The following is a 25058-nucleotide window of genomic DNA, read 5'->3' as shown; positions in this document are numbered from 1 at the left end:
AAAGTAGCTGTTTTCTTTAGCTCTTGGCAAGATCACATGAGACATACAGGAACCATGCTGCAAAAGCTAACCAAGTTATACCTTGAGTTTGTAAAGAGATTCATTCATGTTATTGAACATGACTTTGATAAACCATTTCTGTTATACACTGGTACGGCCTCTAGCCCAACACTAGCTGTAGTGAGACAGACCCAAGGATGGGGGGCTCTTGGGATGCAGTCAGCGATGTTTGTGACATCCCTTCCTGCATCAATTTTGCGTTGGGGGTGTGACGTTATTGATATAAACTGGGACCATATAGAACATGGGTTGCAACCAAGGTCCTGTAGTGGCACCAAATCTTAGGTAAAGGGGGTCATATAAGGTGTCTAAGACCAGATTATGGGTTGCTGGTTATAATTATGCTGTCTGTATGTCTGTATCATTTTTAGTTGAAGTTATAAATGTTGGCTCTGTGCTGTCTGTATTTCAAGTTGGGGCAGTGCTTCTGGGGGAAGCATCCCAGACAAGCTGGTGTTAGCTCTGCATAGCCTGCTTGATGGCCCATTAAGGACCATCAGCTACACAACTGACTCATGGAGAGAAGGCAGACACACCTTGTGACTCAGCAAGGTATGCAGAGACTTGTCCATGTGACTGCAGACTCCATTTTGCGGTGATTTTCCACAGTAAGAAGAAAGAGGTTCTTACACCTGGAAAAGCCTATATAAGGCTGATGCATCATCTCCATCTGGTCTTCAATCCTGCTTTTTACCTCTGGAGGGACTTTGCTACAAACTGAAGCTCTACACAAGGGACTGAGGACCCGTCCCGGCGGGGGATGTTTTCCAGAGACTTGATTTGAACCTGCAGTTTATGCCATCACTGCTGCAAGCCTGAACTAAGAACTTTGCCATTACTGTATGTAATTGATTCCATTTAACCAATTCTACCTCTCATCTCTACCTTTTTCCCTTTGTAAATAAACCTTTAGATTTTAGATTCTAAAGGATTGGCAACAGCGTGATTTGTGGGTAAGATCTGATGTGTATATTGACCTTGGTCTGGGGCTTGGTCCTTTGGGATCGAGAGAACCTTTTCCTTTTATTGGGGTGTTGGTTTTCATAACCATTTATCCCCAGGATGAGTGCACTGGTGGTGATACTGGGAGACTGGAGTGTCTAAGGAAATTGCTTGTGTGACTTGTGGTTAGCCAGTGGGGTGAGACCAAAGTCCTTTTTGTCTGGCTGGTTTGGTTTGCCCTAGAGGTGGAAAAACCCCAGCCTAGGGCTGTGACTGCCCTGTTTGAGCAATTGGTCCTGATTTGGCACTCTCAGTTGGGTCCCGCCAGAACCGCATCGTCACACCTTGACGTCTACGTCCTTCTGTTGCTGGGGCAGAACAGAGATCCCACCCTCGTCGCCACGTTGTTATATCCTTGAGGGCAGCAGTTTAGGAAGAAATCACTGGAGACACAGAGAGCTGTAAACCTTGGAGCAGCCATTTATTGCCACACACTGAACTAACCAAACCAGCCAAAACTGGCTGGGCTATCCCCTAATAGTCTAACTCAGTTGCCAGAGCAACAACAAGATTCTGTTACCACGACAACCAAATACACAACACCCCACTATCCCAGTATTTGTCTGTAACCAGCCCTGGGTGCTGGGACAAGGGAGAGGAAGGTAAGGAAAGTTTCGATGAGCCTAGGCAGCCGTGTGAGCTGATGGCTTTGTCTAACCAGTTGGGGAAGGCAAAGTTAGTGGAAAATGAGTGTCCCTATATCTCCCCTGTTCCCTGTGTGGAGGATTGTGACAGTGAAGGAAATGTGCCTGTGTCTGTCAGGGGTAATGACTTGCCTATGGAGGAAGCTACCCCAGTCTCCAAGCAGTTGTCTGTGAACAGTCCTGTGTGCTGGGACAAGGGAAAGGATATCCCAAGCTGTGTGTCTGGTGAAGGGGAAGGTTTCTCCAGCTCTTCTTTGTCTGTGGAGCAGAGAGAAGGTGCCTCTCAGCCTGTGATGGTTGAGAGCAGTGCAGTTGTCTCAGAGTTGGTTCTGGTTACAACTAACGCCCAGAAAGGGAATGGTCCTAAATTTGTGTCTGCTAGGGAGAGTGACACTGTAACTAACAAGATCCCAGAGGACAAATGACTCTGGTACTGTTGCTGGGAAAGGGTGTAGCAACTTTATCTAATCAAGTTGATACCCTAGCAAGGGCACAAAGAAACCATAAAACTGATTTGATTTTGTTGCCCACTGACAGTGTGGAAACTTGTAACCAGAAGGAAATGATTCCTGAACTTGTGTGTTTTGAGACTGACAACTTGTATGTTGCCTAGTCAAGGCACCGAGAGAATTTCTCTCCTGTGTGGAGGAGTCTCTGATGTCCAATCTGGTGTTAGCTCCAACTGAAGCATTTTCTAGGCTAAGGACATCTGAGAGGCTCTTCCCTGTATGGACTTGCTGACGCTTGATGCTGTGTGAGCACCAAATGAAGGTACCCCTTCAAGCTCTTTCTTGTGTAAATTATCCGATGGGGAATAATTTGTGAGCTCAGACTGAATCTTTTCCTGCAGTTATTGAAGCTTTTCTTGCATTCCAAGTATTTATCGGTTCTCTCTCTGATGTGAAGCAAGGTTTGATCATCAATGAAACTTTTTCCAGTCGAGGCATTTATAGATACAGTGCCATGTGGATTCTGAAATGTTTAGGAAGGTATGAGCTAGAACTGAAGCTTTTCCCACCATCCAAGCATTTATGGGGTCCCTCTCTTGTGTGGATTGTCTGATGTATATTAAGATTTGAACCCTCATGGAGGCTTTCCCACAGTGCAGGGTGGGCAGAAAAGTTTTGCTACTCTGCAACATGGTCAAAGGGCCACAGCGGCCACCTTTCAGGTCGGAATCTGGGATAGGGTTGGTTGGACTGAGGTCTACATGCTGCAGTGTGGACACTAGAGCCCCAGATTTGAGCCTAGGTTAGTGTAGATGCTCAAGCCCAGGGTTCTCCGACATGTGCCAGCTGCAGAGGTGAAAGTAAGCTGGTACGGTCTGGTATGGTGTACCGGCAAGAACTGGTATGCTGTGCCAGACTAGACTGGCTTCCCTGGGCCCTCTAAATCACCGCTGGAGCCCTGCCGCCCTGGGGTAGCGGTGGCAGGGCTCCGGCGGTGATTTAAAGGGCCTGGAGCTCCGCGGAGGCCAGAGCCCCGGGCCCTTTAATTTGCCCCTGAGCCCCGGGGCTCCCAGCCACCTCTGCAGCTGGTAGCTCCGGGGTGATTTGAAGGCCCTGGGACCAGGGCCGGTGCAACCATTTCGGCAACCTAGGTAGTCGCCTAGGGCACTGGGATTTGGGGGGTGCCATTTTCTTCGACAGTGACCGCAGCGGCCAGATCTTTGGGGGGAGGGCTGCCTGCAGCAAGTAAGGGGGGGGCAACATGCAGGGGAACTCCCCACCCCAGCTCACCCCTGCCCTGCCTCCTCCCCGAGCATGCCATAGCTGCGTCACTTCTCCTGCCTCCCAAGCTTGCGGCGCCAATCAGCTTAGGCACCGCAAGCCTGGGAGGCGGGAGAAGTGAAGCAGCGACGGCGTGCTCAGGGTGCTGGTGCTCGTGCTTGTGCGCAGAGCAGGGGTGAGCTGGGGCAGGGGGCGCCTCAGGGCAGAGGGGGGGAGCTGCCGCGGGGGGGGGGGCGGACCTCAGGGCGGAGGTGCGGGGGGCAAAGTGGAAGTTTCGCTTAGGGCCCGAAACATCCTTGCACTGGCCCTGCCAGGACTCCCAGCCACAGCCAGAGCCTCAGGGTCTCTAAATATGGAAAGGCCCTGCCTCTTCTGGCTGAGGCCACACCCCCGCTCAGGACTCCGTCAAGTACTTTACGTTACTGTCACCCCTGGCCAGCTGACTCCAGACCCAATGACCCTGGGCTTACATTGCAGTGTAGACAAACCCAGAGTGACATACAGGCATATCCTCATTAGAGTGCAGTGACACAACCAGTTCAGGAGAAAAAAAATTCCATGACTCTCTTCAAAACTCACATCTGGAAAATGAAAGGGAAATAAACAAGGAAACACTTTTATATGCTTTATATACATAAAGTAAATGACAGGCTTAAAGGGAACTGGAAGGGAACTTTCATAACAAGACCATGTGGGAAAAACATCAAAAAAATTGAAGTATTGTTCTGAAAGGCATTAAAGTGGAAATATTGCAAATGCACTCGGGGGTGGAATTAATGAGCAGAGGTGAAAATGGTGCAGTGCACCAATGAGAACTGGCTGCCGGTACCGGCCCGCACACGGCCGATGTTAAAGCGCTGCTGAGTTGCTTTAACGTCGCTGCCCTTTTTTTTCCTGGCAGGGCCACTGATGTGGGTAGCAAAAGGGGCAGCAGCTCTAGGGGGACCCTTCAAATCGCTGCCACGGGCCCAGGATTCCTGGCTACTGCTGCTGCAGCACCAGGGCTCCTGGTCCCCAGCCCCGCCCCTTCCACCAGAGGCCCCGCCCCTTCCAGTGACCAGAGGCCCCCCCCCCACCTTGCCCAGGAGGGACCTGGGGTAGCAGTAAGTCCCTCTGCTTACTTTCACTCCGTTAGCGAGTTACAGTCACACATCAGAAAGATTTTATAGCTCTCCCTCTCGTGTTTTCTTTCCTTCTCCCTTTTCTTTTATTTCATCCAGTGCTGCACATCAGTTTAGCTAGCGCTGTTCTCCATCCATTTATTTCTCTGTCTGCCCCAAATCTCTTTCATTCCCTATCACAGATCGTTCGAGCTCAGGTTCCCAGTTCTCTCCCCTTCCTCCCCCTCTGCCCCAAGGGTCTCCACTGGCTTTCACTCTTTTCGCATTAGTTCGCTGCCCACCTCACCTTTCCCCAGGTTTCTCGATTTACTCTTGTTTTACTTTATTTCCTGCCCCCCCCCTTGATTTCTTCTCTCCCTTCTGATGAAACCTGCCTCTCCCCTCCCCGCAGCCAGCTCACCGTCATCCAAATGACATGCCCTCCCCCGCCTCCCGCCCCCTCACCACAGCATCCCTTCCCCAGGGGCCTGGAGGTCACACCTGCCAGTCCCTGGGACCGGGTCTCGATCTCCCAGGCTCCCTGCTGGTGCAGAGTATCCCCCTTCTCCCCACACCTCCCAAATCACAAGTAATTTGGTGTCTTTGCCACCCCCACAGCTGCCTGTCCCCGAGCCCACCTAGCAGTTACAGCCCCAACCCCCACATCACCTCTGTCCCTGACCCTCCATCAGTTCTCATCCTGCAGCCCCACACATGACCCTCAGGAACCCTATGCACCTGCAGCAGCTCCAGGAGTTATTCACCCCCCCCCAGCCCTTCCCATTCCTGGGGCTGCAGGGAGGGAGGGGGAGTGTCATAGAGATTAGATATTGGGGTTGGGTAGACAGGTGTCCTCCAAGGTCATGAAGATGAGCCAGAGGCTAGGTAGATGAGAGGCCTCCAGTATCACAGACTAGGATGACTGTGATTAGAGACACCCATTTTTTCATGCCCATTGGCCTATTCCCACCATGTCTCAGTAGCACTGTCTGAGCCAGAATTCCCAGAGTCCTCCTGTGCCAGAGGACAGTGACATACGGCGGCGAAAGCCTTGGGTGGATGAGATTGGCGGAGGTAGAGAAGCCACCCCCTGTTTTCCATACTTTGGCAGGGCAGACACCTAGCAGGGCCGCCAGGGTCGTGGGCACTGCATGGCAGAAAGCCTGAAGGAAACAGGAAACTTCCAATGTCATAGAATCATAGAATCATAGAATCTCAGGGTTGGAAGGGACCTCAGGAGGTCATCTAGTCCAACCCCCTGCTCAAAGCAGGACCAAACCCAACTAAATCATCCCAGCCAGGGCTTTGTCAAGCCTGACCTTAAAAACCTCTAAGGAAGGAGATTCCACTACCTCCCTAGGTAACCCATTCCAGTGCTTCACCACCCTACTAGTGAAAAAGTTTTTCCTAATATCCAACCTAAACCTCCCCCTCTGCAACTTGAGACCATTGCTCCTTGTTCTGTCATCTTCTACCACTGAGAACAGTCGAGATCCATCCTCTTTGGAACCCCCTTTCAGGTAGTTGAAAGCAGCTATCAAATCCCCCCTCATTCTTCTCTTCTGCAGACTAAACAATCCCAGTTCCCTCAGCCTCTCCTCATAAGTCATGTGCTCCAGCCCCCTAATCATTTTTGTTGCCCTCCGCTGGACTCTCTCCAATTTATCCACATCCTTCTTGTAGTGTGGGGCCCAAAACTGGACACAGTACTCCAAATGAGGCCTCACCAGTGCTGAGTAGAGGGGGATGATCACATCCCTTGATCTGCTGGAAATGCCCCTACTTATACAACCCAAAATGCCATTAGCCTTCTTGGCAACAAGGGCACACTGTTGACTCATATTCAGCTTTTCGTCCACCGAAAAGACAAGTGTGTGTGAGACTCTTGTCACAAAGACAAGGCTGTGTGAGACTCCAGGGCGATATCCCCCCCATGTCTCAGCAACACTGTCTGAGCCAGGATCCTGTCCAGACCCAGAACCAGGGACGGATTCACTGCCCGGTGAAAGAGGCTGGCAGGAAAGTGAAGATCGGGGCCTCGTTATCAGCATCAAAAAATGCCACCTGCCCCCATTCACAGTCCAGAGAAACCCGGATCCTTCTGGGGACCCGGCTCAGGGGCAGGGGGGTCTCAGGGAAGGTGAGAGCCTGGAACTGACACCCCCACCACTGCACAGCCCAGATCCCCCCCTCAGGGTTATGACCGATCCAGCCCTTCCTCCTCACAGACTCTCTGGCCACCCCCACAGCCCAGCATTCCCCATCCCCCACCTCCACCCCCCAGCAATGTCTCCCCAGGGTGAATCCCTCACAGCCCAGCACACAGAGCTCAGTGTCAAATCGCTCAGGGTTGTCGGGCAGATCCTGCCGGGCGTGTCCCCATCTCACATGTCTCCGATCCTCAGACAGGGCGAGCTGGGGATGAGCCGTGTCTGGATCCAGAGTCACCGTCACTGGGGACAGAGAGAATCAGAGCGTGAGGGGCAGAGCTCAGCCCTGGGGGAGGCGGGGACCATTTCTCACACTCCCCAGCAGCCCTGGGACAGGCCTGGATCCCAGGGAGCTGCCTCGGCCCTGGGCGCCTGACACCGAGCAGAGACGTCACTGCAGTTCTCAGCCTGGGCAATGGGACCCACTTTTGTACATTCACATTTGGTGACAGAGGCTGCAGCCCCCTGCTCCTCAGCTGGCTCTAGCTCAGATGGCAGAGGCTGGAGCATAGGGGCCGACTCCATGGGCGCTCTGAAAAATTGGGCAGCTCCCCACCCCCCTGCCCAGCTCACCTCCACCTCCGCTCCGCCTCCTCCCCTGAGCGCACCGCGTGCCCGCTTCCCCCCCAGCTCCCAGCACTTGCACCTGTTTCGCTCGGCCGGGAGGGAGGGGGCAGGAGGGGGAAGGCAGCACGCTCGGGGAAGAGGTGGGGCCGGGACGGGGATTTGGAGAAGGGGTCCAATAGGGGCAGGGAGGGGCTGAGACTTTGGGGAAGGAGTTGGAATGGGGGTGGGGTGGGGGTGGGGAAAGGGTGAAGTCAGGGTGGGGCCCGGGGGCGCGAGCACCCACCGGCACTGGGGGAAGTTGGCGCCTATGGTCTGGAGAGGAAAAGGGTCACAGAGATGAGAGCACCTGGTCTCTGATTTACAACGCCAGCCTGGGGAGCTGCTCCTCTGCCCTGAGTGCCTGGGACCCAGCAGAGATGCCCTGGCAGCTCCTCCCCCCGCTGCTGGGACCTGCTGTGAGGGCTGCAGAAACTGCCTCTCTCCCCCCTCCCCTGCTGGGGCTGCTCCTCGGAGGGTGAGAGAGGAGGAACCTGACGTTGTGCAGAGGGGAGTGAGAGGAGGGAGGCACCAGATATAAACCCAGGGGGAAGCTGCACGCTGAGCCCATCCTCCTGTCCCTGGCCTGGGCGAAGAGGAGGGGACAGGGCGTAGGGGCAGAACCACTCCAGCCCAGAGAGTGGTCAGTAGGGGCTGGCCTTGGGAAGAGAGAAGGGAGGAGGTGGCAGCGTCAGAGGGACACTGTATCTCTAGCGGAGGAAGAACTGGTGGCAGGATTGTTTGTGTGACTTCTGCGCGGGATCTCCTCTGCATTTCAGGGGGAGGGGGGGTGTCACAGTCGGTGTTGGTTTGGTTTGTGTCTTTAGCTATTTGTTTATAAAACTGTTTTCATGCATTTTTTTCTCTGAAGTGAAAGTTAATCTCTCCTGAAATCTCTCACCTGGTCTGCATGAGCCTAGGGATTGCCCTCTTTTTGTCTGAATTTCGGAGCACAATCCATGAAGCAATGCGTGGGAGAGCCCAGCCCTGGCCTAAGGAAAGGTCGGATGTTGGAGAAGAGCAATGAGGGAGACCCCCCTCTGCCAGGGTAAAGGAGAGGGATGTGTCTGCCCTAAGGGGAGAGTGCTCTCTACGCATTCCTCTCAATTTAATATTGAAAGGGCCTATGAATGTCTATGAAAACCCCAGGGTCAGAGTTAAGGGGGTTTGGATGTTGGTCACTATCTGTTTCTATTCACTGGCGTGGGCATGAACTGACCACTAAGGTTGGTGTCAGGACTGTTTGTGCGACTTCAGCTTGGGATCTCCTTAGCAGTGAATGTTTTCTTTTTAAGTCTGGTCGGTGTTGGTTTGGTTGGAAACTTTAGCTTCAAATTAATGGAAATGTTTTCATGGAAATTTTCTCCTTTTTTAAAGATAACCTGCACCTGCAATCTTACCCTGTCTGTGTGCTCCTGTCTCTGGTTCAGATAGCAGAGTGTCTGGAGATGGAAAGGATAAAAGAGAGGTGAGATTTCATGCTGTCATATTTATAACATCCCCACTCTCAACTGACATAATTATGTCTTACTAATGAGAGCGAAGCAGGGCCACACCCACCTCTTTAATAATAACTAATCTGAAACCTTCTATTTCAGGGGTCACAAACCTTTGGCACGAGGCCCATCAGGGTAATCTGCTGGTGGGCAGCAAGAGAGTTTGTTTGCACGGCCCCCTGCAGCTCCCAGCTGCTGTGGGTTTCACACAAGAGGCTCCTGTGCTGGAGGGACTCACCAGGATTTACGCCTTCCCTTTTGGCCCACACCAGCTGCCGTATGGGGCCAGAGCACAATGAAGGGCTGGGTCCACATTTCAGAAGTGGCCAGAAATGTTGGGTTCTAAACTGCTCTCGAGCACATGCCCTGTGCTCGAGTTGTTAGTTGGGAGAGAGAAAGTGAGATCCCCCAAGCTGTGCTATATTTTTACCTTAATGATTTTGCCAAAGCTCTCTAAATGGATCAACGTGAGATATCCTGGGGCCTGGGCCCCTGCTACATCTGCTCAATTTGACGACTTTCCATTTTGTATTAAATAGATACATAACCTAATTATTAACCAATTGGCTAGAGTCTAACTCCTCCCACAGTCTCAGAGACACACCATGATTTCCCATCCTAGATCCCAACTCTCAGTACCTTTGAATTTCCTCAAAATCTCCATTAAAACAATATTTTCTTGGGAGAAATCACTGAGTCTCTTCTGTAGCTCCAGAGAAATCTCCATGGGCTGCTGGAACTTCCCCGCCTCACACCTGGGGAGAGAGAATTTCATTGTTACATTTCAGTCACTAACTCGCCATCATTCCTGGCTAGCGGAAGTCCCTGCTCTGCGGGGCCTGCAGCACAAACCATGGCTGTGCCACCTTCCCCCAAAAGCCCAATTCATGTTCTTCCGCTCTGGCCTGCACACAGCAGAGGAGGAGCCAAGTCTCCAGGGCCAATTCTCTCCATGTTTCTTGTGTGCATCGTGCTATGAGATCTTTCTTTCAGGTAGTAGACTGAGACCTCAGCTGCACCCAAACCAGCTCATTCCACACAGGTCTCCAGACAGATTTCCAGTGGAAAAGACACTTGATCCCTGCTGAGCAGGGTCTGATCATTACCAGTATGTCAGGGATGAAGGGCTCGTATTGCATCTCCAGAACCCTGAGGCAGCCAGTCCCCCAGGATGACACATCTCATGGGAATACTTTAGGTCAGTCTTTCCCACTGAATGGATATTCCAGAGTCTTCTATAAAAGACTGAGACCCTCTGGGTTAAGTTGATCAGAGAAATGTGTATCCAAAAAGTGACCCTGCCCCACCCATTTTGCTGTAGAGCCCTGTGGAGATGTGTTGTTAATGTTCTCTCCAAGCCCTTTCACAGCACCGTGAAGTACAAGGGGGGTGAGAGAGACACGTACCCGCTCACGGTGCTTCTGAAGTCCTAGAGAGGAAAGAAACAGAAAAACAACCTTAGTCCCACGTGCTATGACGCCATCCACTGGGCATCCCAGGGAAGGGAATTTGCAAAATATGAGGAAAAGTAGCTTGGCCTGGGACCCAGGCCATGGATCTGCTGACTCAATGTCACCTTTATATCTACGAGTGACACTGAGATCTCCCACTGCTGCACCCCAATGCCCATGATTCAGGAGCTGTCCTGTCCCTGCGGTGGGATCTGGGATCTTTCTAACTTAGTCTCACCTGCAGGAGTTCACTCGCTGGCTTCTGACCCTTCCCCTCCAGCTCACTGATCAGCTCACTGAGGCGGGAAATCTCCTCAGAGAGTTTACTGGCATTGTCATTCTGTATCTTTACAACCTTCCTGTCCAGCTTCTCCAGCTGGGCCAGCAGGAGTTGCTCTTGTTCCTCCAGGAACTGCCACAGTTGCTGAAATTCAGACACAATCTTCTGCCTCTCATCTTGTGTCTGGTCTATTAAAAAAAAATGGCAGGCCAGGGACATAGAATCTAGGGTCCTTTCATGGAGTGCAAAATGTGCAGGAGACACAATTTCTTTGCAAACTCTAAGGTGTCTGACACTTGACTTTACCCTGTGGTTAACAGGGAGAGGATTTTCTAACACGTTCCCACTAGGGTGACCAGACCGCAAGTGTGAAAAATCGGGATGGGGGTGGGGGTTAATAGAAGCCTATACAAGACAAAGTCCCAAATATCAGGACTGTCCCTATAAAATCAGGACTTCTGTTCACCCTAGTTCTCACCAGCCCTAATATCTCTCAATGGGAAGTTTCTATGACTAACATGGGCGGGACACTGTGTTATCAGAGGTCTATGTTAATCCAGACCCAGAGCAGAGGAGGCAGGACTCAGCACTACATTGACAGAGATGCCAGGGGAGAAAAAAGAATTGAACAATTAAACAAGGCAAGAAATGCCTGCAGACTCAGGCAGACGGCGCTGCCTGGGATATAGGTCAGTTCACCTTGGGAGGAGTTTTGTGAAAGCCGCAAGGGCTAGAAATGAACTGGAATGGAAGTTTAGATTCTGCAGAACATGTTGTCCTGATCCAGGCAGAGGATTTCGCAGGGCCAGTGTATGTGTGTGCAGACATGAATCTAACATAGCAATCCCTGGTCATGGAGAAACACACACAAGTCCACTTTCTCCAAGGCCACAGAGGAGTCTGTTTCACAACAGACCTCCCACTGCAAGTCTCTGCAGGTTAATAGCACTGGGCACCTACCAGATATTCCCAGGTTTTTCCCTCTCCAATCACTTTAAATCCCAGCAGCTTTTCTCTCTCTTCCCGCAGAGTCTCCAAATAGGCCTGAACCTTTTCCTGAAGAAACATAAATGATTTGAGTGAGTTTATGTTGAGAGTTCAGAGTGTGTTTGTGGAGAGGGGTGTTTTTCCATCGCAACCCAAGATTCTGTAGGTGACTGTCAGCTCTACAGGGTCCATGATATCAGGAACCACAAGAAAATCAAACCTCATTAACAGAGACTAGGATTGTTTTCTATTCAGACAGTTTAGAATTATTTGTCCTCTTTCTACACTGAGTAAAACCAGCAAGAAGCTGGAGTCACATGGTGGTGTCATAACTATAAAGGAAAGGGAACAGCCCTCCTGTGTACAATACTATAAAATCCCTCCTGGCCAGAGACACCAAAATCCTTTTGCCTGGAAAGGGTTAAGAAGCTCAGGAAACCTGGCTGAGACCTGACCCAAAAGGACCAATAAGGGGACAAGATACTTTCAAATCTTGGTGGGGGGAGACTTTTGTTTGTGCTTTTTGTTTTGGGGGTGGTTCGCTCTTGGGACTAAGAGGGACCGGACATCAATCCAGGCTCTCCAAATCTTTCTGAACTAGTCTCTCATATTTTAGACTTGTAAGTAACAGCCAGGCAAGGCATGTTAGTTTATCTTTGTTTTCTCAACTTGTAAATGTTTGTTTTTGCTAAGAGGATTTACCTCTGTTTGCTGTAACTTTGAACCTAAGGCTAGAGGGGGTTCCTCTGGGCTCCTTGAATCTGATGACCCTGTAAAGTTATTTTCCATCTTGATTTTACAGAGATGATTTTTACCTTTCTTTCTTTAATTAAAAGGCTTCTTTTTAAGAACCCGATTGATTTTTCCTTGTTTTAAGATTCAAGGGGGTTGGATCTGCACTCACCAGGAATTGGTGGGGGGAAAGGAGGGGGAATGGTTACTTTCTCCTTGTTTTAAGATCCAGGGGTTTGGAACTGTGTCCACCAGGAACTGGGTGGAGAAGTCTCTCAAGGCTACTGGGAGGGAGATAGTCTGGGGGGAAGGTAGACAGAGTTTCCCAAATAACTCTTAAAGGATTTGGGTGGTGGCAGTAAAACCAGATCTAAGCTGCTAATTAAGCTTAGAGGTTCTCATGCAGGTCCCCACATCTGTACCCTAGAGTTCAGAGTGGGGAAGGAACCTTGACAGGTGGTGAATCAATAAACCTACATTTGACAGTTTCCGCTAACACCTTTGGCTGGTGCTTGGCCACATACACAATAACACAGTTCAGACTGCAACCCGGTCTAATCCCAATGGTATCCGCGCTCTGGGGCCCTTCTGTCTTTGGATTCCAGGTGCTGGGGGTCCGCACAGCGTTTGGCTCAGGGACCCCCCTAGTGCTGGTCGACCTCTGAGTATTAACCCCTCAGGGAGCAATACGGGAATTCAGAACCCCCGTGGGAAACCTCAGCTCCCTGCTGGGCCTGGGATTGTCATCAAGGCCTCGGCCTTGAAATGGCCACACTTCATTACAAGCAGGATCTGTCGGGGAGGCAACATGGCCCAGTGGCTGGAGCTTTGGCCTAGGCCTTAGAAGAACCGGTTTCTGTTCCCAACCACTCATTCTTCTTTGAGTGCTTGCTCATGTCCATTCCATGTAGGGTGTGCGCGCGCTGCGTGCACGTTCGTCGGAGACTTTTTACCCTAGCAACTCAGTGGGTCGGCTGGGCGCCTCCTGGAGTGGCGCCACCATGGCCGCGGATATATACCCCAGCCGACCCACCCACTCCTCAGTTCCTTCTTACCACCCGTGTCGGTCGTTGGAACTGTGGAGTGCAGCGTAGCTGACCTCCACCTCCCTAGCATTCTCTGATAGTTCTTATTCTTGTTGTGTAAATAGTTCTCAAATTCGTTAAATTTAGATAAGATAGTTAGCTTTTAGTGGTTTAGTTACAGTTTAGTTACAGTTTAGTGAGTTAGTCGGGCTCGGGGCTTAGGCCCTACCCGCACCGGAGCCGGAGCTCATGCCCGGCTCCCCAGGATTCAAGCTGTGCTCGGCTTGCCATCGCCCGATGCTACAGGGGATCCACATTCCTCCTGTTTGAAGTGCCTCGGGGAGTCACACTTATCGGCTAAGTGCTCAATTTGTAAGTCGTTCAAGCCTCGTACAAAGAAAGAGAGAGAGACATTAGACTTAAGCAGCTCCTCATGGAGGCAGCTCTTACCCCTCCGTCTTCTGCACCGAGCGCAACCCCTTCGGAATCAAAGAGCGCCTCTTCGGCACAGGGCCGCACCGGTGCGGCCACTACACCTCGGCACTGGACGCCTGCTTCCAAGTCAGGCCAGAACCGCTCGCTTTCACCTCAAGCGAGAAAGTCTAAGACCCCTGCCGCCCCGGCACCGCCCGCGGTGCGGCACGAGGGCACGGCTCCACCGCACCGGCCGGTCCCTGCAGCCATGGCACTGCCCGCTGAGCCGTTGCCGTCGACTCCGGTCCACCAAGGGCCATCGAGTCCGGCACCTATCTCCCCGGCACCTGCCGCGGTGGAGTTGATCGTCCCATCCACGCCGGAGGTCTGTGAAGTGGCGAGGGACTTGATCGCGATCTCGGATGCGGCACCGCCGCCACCCCCGGCACCGCCGGTGCGGGTCATCCGATCAATTGGGAAACCGGCCCTGATCCATCGACCTTCAGTCAGTGCCCCCGACCGGCACCGCTCCCGATCACGGTCCCATCGGCGTTCCAGATCCCGGCACCGGTCGCGTTCGTCCCGCCGCTCGCAGTACCGGCACCGCTCCTTGACAAGATGCCGGTCGGACTCGCGGCACCATTCCCGTTCCCGCTCGCCGTCTTATTACTCTCGACGTCGTTCGAGCTCCCGGCACTGATACCGGCACCGCTCCACCAGGAGCCGCTCTCGACGCCGATGCTCTCGGTCACGGTCGACCTCCCGGCACCGTCCCGGTCGCAGGTCCCGGAGCCGCTCTCGGTACCCGAGTCCCTCACGGCACCGCTCCCCGGTGCGGAAGAGCACCAGGTCGGTGGGGACGTCGGCCCACGGCCTATCTGCTCCACCATGGCCTTCTCGACACCCCTCGGCTTCGTCTCAGGCGGGTAGCCACTACTCCCAAGACCCAGAAGCAGATGTGCCGGAGGGTTTATTTCAGGACTCCCGCTCTGAATCGCAAAGAGTCCAGCAGTGGCCCTTTTGGACAGCTTGGGCTTATCACCAGGCCAAGGTGCTCCCATAGCTCTGTCGCAGACCGTCCCTTCCGACCGTCGGGCCCCTGAGGCAACCGTAAGTCGCCCTCCACCAGCTGGATGCACAGCTGGATGCACAGCTGCCTCCTACCACCACCTCACCCGAGCAGCTGGCGCAAGAGCCTCAGCAGGAGGAGCTCCTCCAGGAGGTCCTCGCCCCCGGTGTTTCATCCTCTTCCTCACCGGATGAGGCGGTGGCGGGTGCATCGTCAACGAGCCCACCCCCAGTGGACCTCGCTGCGCATCAGGACCTCCTCAGGCGAGTTGCGCTTAACATTAACCTCCAGGTGGAGGAGGTCGAGGACCCGGTCTACAGCATTCTGTCGGCAGATGCGCCCACCAGAGTAGCTCTGCCCTTTATCAAGACTATCCAGGCGAAGGCTGATACGCTGTGGCAAACGCCGGCTCCCAGCCTGTCTTTTTCCTTCCTGATCTATTTTTATAAGAACATTAAAATGGCCGAACTGGGTCAGACCAAAGCTCCATCTAGCCCAGTATCCTGTCTACCAACAGTGGCCAATGCCAGGTGCCCCAGAGGGAGTGAACCTAACAGGTAATGATCAAGTGATCTCTCTCCTGCCATCCATCTCCATCCTCTGACGAACAGAGGCTAGGGACACCATTCTTACCCATCCTGGCTAATAGCCATTAATGGACTTAGCCACCATGAATTTATCCAGTTCTCTTTTAAACGCTGTTCTAGTCCTATAGTTTCTTTTTCCTGTCCCTCTCCTTCTGCTTCTGTTCAATCAAAATCTGACTTAGCTGGCCAAGGCTGTGTGTTCTGAACACTGCTGTAAACCTGTGAGCAGAAAGCAGCTAAATGCCGTGCCCCAAGCAGCCCGATGGGGGTACAAGCTTGCTAGGTCTCGGAGCGGCTGGCAAGGCCTTGTGCTAGGCCAGAGCCAGAAGCTGCATCTTCTATCTTTGCTGTTCTCTTCTTTCCCCGTTTGTGTGCGTTCGCCTTATCTTGGACTTTATGGGATTGGACTTTAACAAGAGACACCACAACAGTGACAGCTCCAGCCCATCTCAGCTGATCTCTCTGATTTCCCCAGGACAGCTGTTACCTTCTTCAAAACCATCCAAGAGACCGTCACAGAAGGAACTTTCCTTCTAAAAACTCTCCCAGCTAAAGAGACAGGGCACAGGGGATGCTGTTAAAGACAAGCCTTACTGACTACTTTACATTTCCATTGCTTTAACTCTGTCTCTGTTTCTCTCTGTGTTTCAGTAACACACTAGCAGGGATGTGAGAGGTGTGTTTGCCATGGCACTAAGCGGGCTGAAGTCTCTCTACCAAACCCCCAGCTTTGTTTCACCCGTTCAGTGTTGGACGGTGACAGGGGCACGTTAACACCTTTCACTCTTTCGGGGCCCTTGAGCCTGTTTAAATGACCACAGAAGTTCCCGCCCCCTGTGTGAGTGGCATGGGGGACTGAGCGTCTTTTCTCCTTTCTCCCCTCGAGGATGCCAGAAGCCCCATAGACGGGGCGTGGCTCCTCCCCCTGCACACGCCATTAGCCTGGCCACAGGCTGAGACAACACAACTGTCCCAGGGCACAACTGCAACGTGGTGAAGGTGACACCTGGGTCGGAATCTCCTTTGGTTTATTACAAACCCGGGTTTCTGCATTTCCTACAAAACTAAATCTGTTTTCTAAATCGCTTCTCTGCTCAGGCTGCGTCTACGCCCCCTTGTGTCGGTAGAACGTATGTCGCTCAGGGGTGTGAATGAGCCACCCCCAAGGGACACAGTTACACTGACCCAAGCGCCGGTGTGGGCAGGGCTATGTCGCTGGGAGAGCTTCTCCTGCCAACATGGCTACGGCTCTCGCTGGGGGTGGGGAGTCTCAGCGGCTACACTAGGGAGCTAACGGCGGGGCCACTGCACCGGTGCCAGCATGAGCTCCCCAGAGCAGCCACCACCTCAGGGCAGGGACGATGGCCCTGACTGGGGACACAGTACGGGCCTGTCACCTCCAGGTCACTGGGTTCTCTTCTGCCCCCGGCAGGAGTGAACAAACGTCTGTATGACGTGGTGACCATTCACAGACCAGTGAGGAATGAGCTGGTGTGAGGGGAGCTGATCTCAGTCCAGTGGCAGGTGGGCAGATGGCCACAGAACAATGACCAGCAGGAACATTGGAATCTATTGGCCATCAAAGCATGGAGGCCGAGGAGTGAATTGCCCACGGGACCGAACTCATCCTGTCCCCAGAGCTAGTCTCGGTAAATCGGGGTGAAGCACATTGACGGGACACCTCGGGGAAGCTTGCACAGCCATTGCTAGGGCTGCAGCTAGTCTGTGGCTGGATACACAGAGACTCATTCTCCAGTCCCTCAATTCAGCATTTGTCACGGGCAAGAAATTCAGAGTAAAATACGACACTAAAATATGATAATGATTAATGGGGAAAAACCTGTTTCTTTCTAGGTGTGAAACAGGGAAGTTCCAGCAGCTGGAGGACACGTCTCCTGATCTGGAAATCAGTCTTGGTTATTGGTGCCAAGAAAACCGGTGCTCTGAAGGAGACTGAGGAAAATCAAAGGTACCGAGAAGGGAGCTAGGGGGGAAACGTTTCGGACTTCTGGAAGTGACGGGCTCTGACCAATTAGTGGCAATAGATGCTAACATAAAACTGAAACAAATCAGAATGAACCAATAAATTATCATTCCTGACTCAGGGGAAAAGGCTGGGTGGGGCCATGTGCCAAGGCAACAGCAAACGGTTCATAATCTGCAGTCATTTGAATGTGATTCATTTTTCCACTAACAAGTTTCTCTGAAGTGGTGAGAAATCCAGGGTCCGGGGAAGGGAGCCGTGGCCCATTCTCCTGTCGGACAGTCCAGTTGTGGCTTAGTCCTGTTTATACATAGAGAAAAGAGTCCAATACAAACAGTTTAATCCAGCGAGAAAGTCAGTCCATTGGCGGATAGAGCCGGGAGCTGGTGGGGGGCAGAGCTGGATTCTACCTCACTGTCTGACCTTGGTCAGGTCAGGTCACCTCTCCCTGTCTCGATCGTTACAGTGTGGAGAGGAACAATGACAGACCCCACAGGCGGGTGCTGGTTTGGTGCTTAACCACACGGCGAAGGACCAAGAGCCCCAAATTCCCCCTGGTGTTTTGGGAGCCAAGTTTGCTGTTTGAATTCTGCAGTTCAGATGACGTCAGGCCTGGGCATTTCTCTGGCCTTAGGGGGTGCTTTGGTCACAGCTCTGATGGCCGAGTGGCGAAGGTGTTGGACTCAAAATTCAAGAGGGTTTCCCTGTGCAGGTTCAAATCCTGCTCACAGCAAGGCCTGTGTTTTAGCCACAGCCCGTCTAAGAGGCCGGGGTGGCTGAGCCTCCCCCAAATGGCCGCCCATGCAGGGGGGAACACTGGGGATGTGGGGCGAGTCAATCCTCCGTGGGCCCATTGTCATCTTTCGAGTGCTGGACGCGAAGCTCCAGAGAAGTGGGGGCCCAGCCTGCACCCCTTTCCGCTCTGCCTCTTAACCCGATGGCCTGCTCTGCCTCCTCCCATCCCCCCTCCGCCTCTTCCCCCAAGGCCTGCGCCCCACCCCCGCTGGGCCTTTTCCCCCGAGCCCCCTCCCTCTCTCTGCCTCTTCCTGCCCCTGCTCCGCCTCCTTCCCCAAGGACCCTCCCCACCCCCCGCTCACCTAAGGCAGGAAACAGTGATGGGTGCTTGGCCCCATGGCCCCCTGGCAGCCCCCCTTAGCGGAAAGGGGCAGAGAGGAGCAAGCAGCAGGTGAGTGGCGTCTTGGGGGAAGAGTGAGGGGCAGGCAGGGGGTCTGGGGGGAGGGGGCGGAGGGCAGTGAACAGCAAGTGGGCGGGGCCTTTCAGGAAGGTGCTTTAGTCAAAAAGAAGCTATTGTGATACACAGATGGGCTGGGATATGCAGGGAGTCAGATTAGATGCTCTAATGGTCCCTTCTGGTCTTAAGGCTACTAATTTATGAAAAACTAATGTTTTATTGTGTAGCGGCTCCATCCACAGACTGAACAGTCATTGTCAACGAGGCTGGCCAGGGGCAGGACATCAGCTTTGAGGGGAGGGGTGGGTGTGGCAGTGACATCACAAAGGCCTTTTGCAGGAACTCGGCCTATTGGGCAAAGGTGGTGGGGAGGGGGTGACCTCACAGAGAGAGAGACCCTGACATCAGCCGGGCAGGACCGAGGTGCAGGGCCAGGTCAGTCTCTGAGACCCCCCCCTGTCTTTGCTGCCGCAAGTCTCCTTCGCGAGGTCTCTCCTCGAGGGCTGAGAGAGAATTAGGATTCACGGCTGTGAGCATGAGGAGGAACCTCTGTGGAGTTTTCTCCTTCCCTGCCACTGACTGTGCCGAAAACAAACTTCCCTTTGACAAGGTGAGAGGCTGAGAGAGGTTTGGAACCTGTTCAGTCTGATCCACCTGGCGCAGGCAGCACTCTAGGCCCAGGAAACACTGGCTTCAGGTGCCAGAAGTTGATTTCCTACCTAGGATTTGATGGTTGGAATCCCTGGGGACATTGGGGTTTGTCCTTTTTGGTTTCCCTTTTCCTCTTTCCTCCCTCCTTTCGCCTCTTCTCTTGCTTCTTTTCCTGCTTTCCCGTGCTTCCCTCCCTCTACCAAGGAGGGGTGTGTGGAGTGCGGGCAGGGGAGGGGGTTGCTCTCATTGCGGGAGGTCCTCACCAAGAGGTGGGGCTGGATCTGAGAGTGATCCCCTCTGATGGTGACCTGGGCCGTCCTTTGGGACATCCGGTGAGACCCCTCAGCCTCCCGCCCCTCAGAGGGGCTCAGGGCTGATTGGCCGAGCAGGGGCCTATCGACAGCGAGGAGACTCCAATGTACAACCAATCCAATGTACGGGATTAATCTGGCTACTTCTCTCCATTAATTGCCTCTTGGCAGGTCATGATTTCCCCTAATGTTCTAGGTCTTGTAAAATACTTGCTGAATAGTTACTATGAACCACTGTTGGTCTGTAGCTCACTTGAGAGCCTGCACCCGGCTCCGCTCTGCCTCTTAACCCGATGCCCTGCTCTGCCTCCTCCCATCCCCCATCTGCCTCTTCCCCCAAGGCCTGCGCCCCACCCCCGCTGGGCCTTTTCTCCCGAGCCCCCTCCCTCTTCCTGCCCCTGCTCTGCCTCCTTCCCCAGGGACTCCCCGCCCCTCGCTCACCTAAGGCAGGAAAAAGTGATGGGTGCCTGGCCCCATGGCCCCTGGCAGCCCCCCTTAGGGGAGGAGCAAGCAGCAGGTGAGTGGCGTCTTGGGGTAAGAGTGAGGGTCAGGTAGGAGGTCTGGGGGGAGGGGGCGGAGGGCAGTGAACAGCAAGTGGGCGGGGCCTCGGGGGACGAGGATGAGCAGGGGCGGGGCCTCTGTGGCCGGTCCATGATCTGGGCACCAGTGGCCCCCCAACTTCTAAGGGTCACTCATCTGAAACCCAGGATGAAAGTGACATGGGCCTGAGTCTTGTTGGGGCTGAGGCTACCTCACACCTTTACCTTCGGGGCTCTACCGGGGCATAAAGCCCCCGGACACAGCCAGAGACAGGGCAAGGGGCCTCAGCACGGGAGAGAGTCAGGCCCAGAGTTAGACGAGGGGGGCAGAGAATATTCTTCATTCTGGTTAGTTACACGGCGCCCTTGCTAGAAATCCTTCCTGTATTTGCTCCAGTTGGCTCCCTGCAGAAGTGAGAGTAAGCTCGGCCGTGCCCGTAGCCCTGGGCCCTTTAAATCACCCCTGGAGACCCCGGCCGCAGCCACTGCCCCGGGGGCTCCAGCAGCAGGGCTCGGGCGGCGATTTAAAGGGTGCAGGGCTCTGCTGTGGTAGCAGCCGCCAGAGTCCTGGGCCCTTTGAATGGCCCCAAGCTCTGGGGCTCCCAGCAGCCTCCGCAGCTGGTAGCTCTGGCGGTGATTTAAAGGGCCCAGGGCTCCCAGCCGCTTCTACTGCAGTCGGAGCCCTGGGCCCTTTAAATCTCGATTCAGAGGGCCTGGGGCTCTAACAGCCCCGCCTCTTCCACCCGAGGCCCCGCCCTTTCCGGTCCAGGCCCCGCCCCCCGGCTCAGGACTCCCGCGTACCGGTAAGTCCTTGAAGTGACTTTCACCCCTGACTCCCTGACTCTGTAGCGCTGCCCCGTCCCCCTGTTTGTTCCTCAGAATTAGCCGGTTCTGTCACTTCCTAGCAGCAATCCCGCCATAACACGACAGCCTGAAATCGCAGCTCTCCCCTCCCCTCGCGCTGGACTTGCTGCCAGCCGAACTGGAGAAAACGTGGGGAACGGCTCTGGCAGAGGGTGTGAAAAAGACACAGGGAAAGGGGGAGTTTCACAGGGATTTCCTCAAGTGAGGAGAAACGTGGGGTCCCAGTTAGTGCCCAGAAACCCCTTCCGGGATCAAACCAAGCAGAGGCCCAGCTCACCCCGCTCGGGGCTCCACGGGGGAGTGAGCAGGGGGCTGCTGTGACACACACAGACTGTGGCTGAGGAGGGGGCTGCCAGGCCTCCCCCCCCCAGTCTGACACTGAGGGAGGAGGGGGGTGTTATATCCTTGGGGGCAGCCGGTTTAGGAAGAAATCACTTGAGGCCAGAGAGCAGACAGCTAACTAAACTGCCATTTTATTTACAGACACAGAGCTCACCCAACCGGCTGAAACCGGCTGGGCTATCCCCTAATAATCTAACTCAGTTGCCATAGGAACAAAAACCATGACAACCAAATACACAACATATTCCTCCCCCCCCAATAAGAACATCCCTTAAATACAACACACACTAGACTAGAGAAGGAGGGTAGACTGCCTCCATTCCCGGCTAAACCCTGGGGATTATTTTGCCCCATAACCGTGGGTTCACCCTAGCTAAAGATCCAGCAGATGAGGAGGCCTTCTGTCTCTAGGTGGATTACGGTGAACTTCTGGTGTTGTTGCACCCGAAAGTACCATGGGCTCAGGGTCCGCAGCACAAACGGGTGAGGAGGTGGTATCAGCTCGTGCTGGGCAAAGGGGCATCTCAGCCGCCGGCACTAATGGAGGAGAACAGTCAGGAACAGGTGATTCATGATTCGGTTTCTCACCAGAAGAGGTGAAGTCAGACCCGTCAACTGCAGATGTGTCCTGAGGACTGGCATGACCTGGCAACAGCTGATCTACATGTCGCCGCCAGGTAAGATTCTCTGCAGTCCGGACTGTGTAGGAAACAGGTCCTGTTTGAGTGATGACTGTGTCCGGGACCCATTTAGCTCTGGAAGTATAATTCTGAGCCAAAACTGGCTGCCCTGGGCTAAAGGTTCGGTCTTTTAGATATTTTGGTGGACTGTCAGGTTTAATGTTCAGTGTCACAGTGATTCCCTTCATACTTCCCAAATCATCTCCAAAAACAGCAGCATGTTTCCTTAGTATAGGGGTTAGACTGGTTTCTTCTTTAGTCATCCGGTGCACTTTTGCCCAGTTCAGTTGAATCTTTCCATGCCAAGACCTACCCCTTAAGGCTGGGTAGTTACCTCTCACCACAAACAGTGGCAATTTAGCCGCCTGTCCATTGAGCTCCACCTTAACATCAATACTGCTCAACAGGGGCACAGCTTCTCCCGTATACGTCTTCAGAACAGTTTTTGTTGCCTTAAGCGGAAGATGCTGTAGCTTTTCTTTAGACACAGTCTCGGAGACCAGCGAGACGGCTGCACCGGTGTCCAGTTCCATGCGTATAGGTTTGCCATCCAACAACGGGGTTACCCAGTATTCATGTGAGCCCCCTGCCAAAGACAAAACATGCAGTGGCACTTCCTCTTGCGCTGAGGTGTCACCTTGATCATCCTGGGTCTGCTCTAGGGTATGCAGGGTTCTGACTCTGCACAGTTTTGTGGGTCGGTTCTTGTGACACTTTTTGCACCCTAGGGGATGCACCGATGGATTGTGCCTCCCTTGTAGCCAGTTCCATGGAGGCAGCAATATCAACAGCCTTCTGTAAGGTAAGCTGAGCCTCTGTCAGTAGGCGCTTCCCACAGTATAGCTTCACTGTAGAGGCCACACACTAACCTGTCACGCAGGGCCTCATTTAACATCTCTTTAAATTCACAGTGTTCTGCTAGCTTTTTTAAAATGGCTACAAATTGTACAACGGTTTCATCTTCCTTTTGGTCTCTTTGGTGGAACCTAGATCTTTCAGCAATTACCAGTGGTTTGGGGAAAAAATGGGACCCCAGGATTTCCACAATGTCACTGTAAGATTTAGTCTCAGGCTTAACAGGGTGTAGTAAGCTGCGTAGCAGGGAGTAGGTTTTAGCCCCTACAACACTTAAGAATAGTGGCACCTTCTTCGCTTCTGTAATGTCATTTGCAATAACAAAAAGCTCAAAACGCTCAGTATACACATGCCACTGCTCTATATTCTCATCAAAAGGTTCCAGTGGCCTGGTCAGAGTAGCCATGATTTTTAGTTTCACTTTCACAGTCAGTGTAAACAAGCAGTATTTTTCTTTGTTTGTTCTTTACCTTGACTTCTACTTCCTTCTGTTACTGGAGCAGCACCGGAATCCCATCCATCGTCGCCACTTGTTATATCCTTGGGGGCAGCCGGTTTAGGAAGAAATCACTTGAGGCCAGAGAGCAGACAGCTAACAAAACTACCATTTTATTTACAGACACAGAGAGCTCACTCAGCCGGCCGAAGCTGGCCGAGCTATCCCCTAATAATCTAACTCAGTTGCCATAGGAACAAAAACCATGACAACCAAATACACAACAGGGGGCAGCTGGACAGACCTGCAGTAACCACATGGATTGTGAGGTTTGCTCCACTCCTGTCGTCAGTGGTGCCGATGTTACTCCCTGAGCCTGCTGGGCTCCACCTCGAACTCTCTGCTTCTCTCTCATCCCTGCAGCGACTGTGACCAGGGGTCGGCAGCCTTTGGCTCCGGCCCATCAGGGTTAGCCGCTGGCAGGCCGGGGCGGTTTGTTTACCTGGAGTGTCCGCAGGCACAGAGCCCTGCCGCTCCCAGTGGCCGCAGTTCCCTATTCCCAGTCAATGGGAGCTGCAGGAAGCAGCAGCCAGCACATCCCTCGGCCTATGCTGCTTCCCGCAGCCCCCATTGGCCTGGAACAGTGAACGGCTCCAGGCCTGCGGATGCTCCAGGTAAACACACCGTCTCGGCCCGCCAGCGGCTTACCCTGAGCGACCCCTGATTGGGGCTCTGGATCCAGACACGGCTCCTCCCCAACTGGGCCTGTCCGAGGATCGGAAAAGTGTCAGATGGGGACACACCTGGCAGAATCGGTCCAACAAGCCCGAGAGATTTGTCTCTAGGCCTGTGTGCTGGGTGATCTGCCGGTCCCGCACCTTCGGCATCCACCGCCGAATTGCCGCCGAAACCGCGGGACTGGCGGAGCTCCCGCAGAAACGCCGCCGAAGGCAGCCTGACTGCCGCCCTCACGGCGACCGCCAGGCCACCCCTCCTCCCCCGCCCCGGCTTGCCGCCCCAGGCACGCGATTGCTGCTCTGATCCCTGGAGCCGCCCCTGCATGGGGACAATCCGCTGGTCTTCTGCAGTCTCTGGTGTTCACCTCACTGGGGCCTGGGAAGACTCCCATCTGTCACTCTAGCAGAACCTCTTCTACCCCCTGAGCTCCTGGCCTCTATGAGCCTGGAGGGTCAATTTCTCAGGGGGTCACTCAGGCCATGGTGAAGCCAGGTGCCTGTGGGAGCAAACAGGACTGGGTCAATGTGTTAGGAGGCCATTGACCCTCCACACAGAGCTGTGGGAAATATAAAAATAAAGACAAAACCTCGCTTCTTAACTCTGCATAAAACAGATTCCAGTTAGGTCACATTTACACTCATGAGCGTATTTCTGGAAAGCGTTATGGGTGCAACGTCGCAGCACTAATGAAATTTAGCCTTCGAAAGGTGTGGTGGGGGAGAAGGATGCTCCAGCCTCTCAGAATGTTTGTCGAAGTGGTTAGAGGCTCACCCAGAAAAAGGGTGTTTGAGTTGCAGACTAAATGCACCTTGTCATAGGTCTCACCCCCACTTGGAGCTGTTGGGTTCACAAGATGGGGACCTATGGATGGATCCTTCTAAACTTAAATCCTAGTTTAGATCTACTACGCTGCCACCAGTCAGTTTTCTAAGTGTCTGACACACTGCCTGTTCCCCCAACTTTCCCTGGGGAACACAGATTCAATCTCCCTGAATCTTTACACACAGGAAAGCAGCCCACTTCCCCCCTCCCTCTCTCCTAGCCACTCTGGAGAGATATACACCGAGTCAAATCCT

General features: G+C 53.5%; 1 long non-coding RNA gene, 1 other non-coding gene and 1 pseudogene across 3 annotated transcripts; 2 read left to right on the top strand and 1 right to left on the bottom strand.

The window, feature by feature from the left end:
* Positions 1–1459: 1459 nt before the first annotated feature.
* Positions 1460–21910, top strand: LOC123378762. Of its 2 annotated transcripts, XR_006582723.1 has the most exons (4): positions 1460–1664; positions 8727–8817; positions 17245–17359; positions 21865–21910. It is a non-coding gene; the product is annotated as an uncharacterized LOC123378762 (long non-coding RNA). The 2 variants fall into 2 exon arrangements; XR_006582722.1 differs by lacking the exon at positions 21865–21910 and having other exon boundaries at positions 17245–17392.
* LOC123378761 lies at positions 6475–11981 on the bottom strand (annotated as a pseudogene).
* TRNAL-CAA lies at positions 18026–18107 on the top strand. Its single transcript has one exon. It is a non-coding gene; the product is annotated as a tRNA-Leu (tRNA).
* Positions 21911–25058: the final 3148 nt, after the last annotated feature.

The sequence above is a fragment of the Mauremys mutica genome, chromosome 10 (genome assembly GCF_020497125.1).
Source record: "Mauremys mutica isolate MM-2020 ecotype Southern chromosome 10, ASM2049712v1, whole genome shotgun sequence".
Taxonomy (NCBI): domain Eukaryota; kingdom Metazoa; phylum Chordata; order Testudines; family Geoemydidae; genus Mauremys; species Mauremys mutica.
This window is presented reverse-complemented; position numbering and strand designations above follow the sequence as displayed.